Source organism: Anas acuta, chromosome 5 (assembly GCF_963932015.1).
Source record: "Anas acuta chromosome 5, bAnaAcu1.1, whole genome shotgun sequence".
Classification (NCBI taxonomy): domain Eukaryota; kingdom Metazoa; phylum Chordata; class Aves; order Anseriformes; family Anatidae; genus Anas; species Anas acuta.
In genome coordinates this window covers 22,762,755-22,764,571 of record NC_088983.1, presented here as the reverse complement: position 1 = coordinate 22,764,571, position 1,817 = coordinate 22,762,755, and the positions used below count along the sequence as shown (strand labels likewise).

The 1,817-nt window shown below is 52.3% G+C and overlaps 1 long non-coding RNA gene across 1 annotated transcript; it reads right to left on the bottom strand.

Annotated features, from left to right (window-relative positions):
- Positions 1 to 360: 360 nt before the first annotated feature.
- On the bottom strand, positions 361 to 1,254 carry LOC137857035 (uncharacterized). The gene is made up of 2 exons (XR_011096955.1): positions 832 to 1,254; positions 361 to 671 (listed from the first exon to the last, which is right to left on the bottom strand). It is a non-coding gene; the product is annotated as an uncharacterized lncRNA (long non-coding RNA).
- Positions 1,255 to 1,817: the final 563 nt, after the last annotated feature.

Sequence of the window (1,817 nt, the reverse complement as noted above, 5' to 3'; positions counted from 1 at the left end):
CTGTGTGAAGGGGAGGAGTCCATAAAAAGTCCTGGAGTCCTGGGCAGTGAGTACTAGTAACTTTCACGTTATCTGGCTTTCTGGTAGATTTAGATTCAATATTACAAAGAAGTTCTTCCCTCTGAGGGTGGTGAGGCCCTGGCACAGGCTGCCCAGAGAAGCTGTGGATGTCCCATCCCTGGAGGTGCTCAAGGCCAGGCTGGATGGAGCTTTGGGCAGCCTGGTCTGGTGGGAGGTGTTTTGCTTCTGCTTCATTTTCTGCTTCCTCAGTGGGATTTGGCATCATGCTTTTCTCTTTGCCCAGCAGTTCCCTGTCATTGGCAGGGTCGACACACTGGCTGAAAACTTGAGGAGCCTCGGCCTTTGGGATTGAGGTGGTTTTGGGCAGCTCACAGAGGGGTGCTGTGCTTTGGTACAGACCAGCTCCTCACACCAGCCTCTCAGCTGCCACAATGGTGGAGGGTCAGAGTGAACACATAGCAGGCAAGACCAGGATGGTTTTGCTTCACCAGCTGCTGCTGTATCCCTTGAGATCCCTCCAGCAGCGGTGACTTCAGCAGGGCTCAGCTCACAGGGTGCTTCTGTACCCGTGCCATGAGCACAAGGGGGGAAAACAGCATAGCCAGTTGCAGGTTGAGTAAGCATATTCCCCTTCCCTACACCAGGGTGGGCTGGAAAGAAATACCATAGTGGATTATAGGTCAGTGGGGCAGAGATCAGTTCTTGCCCTGTGGTTTGTACAGCACTGAGCCCAGAATTTACCCATTAGTAAGGAATTTACAAATCCTCTTTCTTTTCTGCTTGCTCCAGATGGCCACGCCTGCCACTTACAAGGGTCCTGCTGGTGCTGGATTAGCTATGCAACATCTCCAGAAGGTGAGAGCTCACTGGAGGTGTTCTCCACACATTGGTCCATATGGGATTCATGAGCGCAAAGAGCTCGGGGACCACACTGCATGGTCCCAGGCACTCAGCCCAGACACTGCCACCTCGGGTCAACAGCCACTGCTATTGCCCAGGGCAGAGCAGAACAAGCAAGGCAGAGAGAAGCAGAAGCAAGGGATGCAAATTCCCTGAATGAAAGGCTGCTGATCACTGTTTTAGATGGGGGTGGGGGGTAGATAACTGGCAATGATGGTCAGCTGCATAGGGGAAAGAAATGTCCCTGGCTGCTGATTGCCAACAGACAAATCAGGTTTAATCTAACCAAAGTGAGATCTGAGCAGAAACCTAATCCACCTGAGCCTACCAGGTGTGTTGAGCTATCAGGGAATTTGCTGAAGAGTTTCAGTGTGGGTTTTTTAGGTTCATTTCCACACCTGCAGCAAACAAACAGGATTATGGTGCCAGTAAGAGTGGTTAGGGGCTTGGGCAGCCTTCATAAGGGAGCTAGGAGCCTTTGGCTCCTACTTGGCTTCAGCTTCACAGATCAAATCAAAATTCATTGAAGGAGAGGAAACAAAATAAATCATTTGATCTGGGGAGAATCTGCTGCAACCAGCCTGGCCACAGATTCAGGGTCATCTCAGGATGGGAGGGAGAGGAGCGGGGCTGTCCACTCTCCAGGAGAGCGAGAGCAAGAGGCTTAAGGCTCCTCAGCGCTAGAGAAAGGAACTGAGTGCCCTGGAGCTCGCAGCCCTGCTTGAAAATGATGGAGGCTGACAGATCTGGGATTAATCTAAAGGTTTCAGCTCTCTGAGCACCGAGTGGAAATTCGCCTGGAAACCACAGCACAGGAGCTCGGCGTGACGAAAGCACTAACTGGAGCGGGGGGAGGCGGAGGCGTGCGTGGGTCAGATAGCTTGCCCCGCCTGATT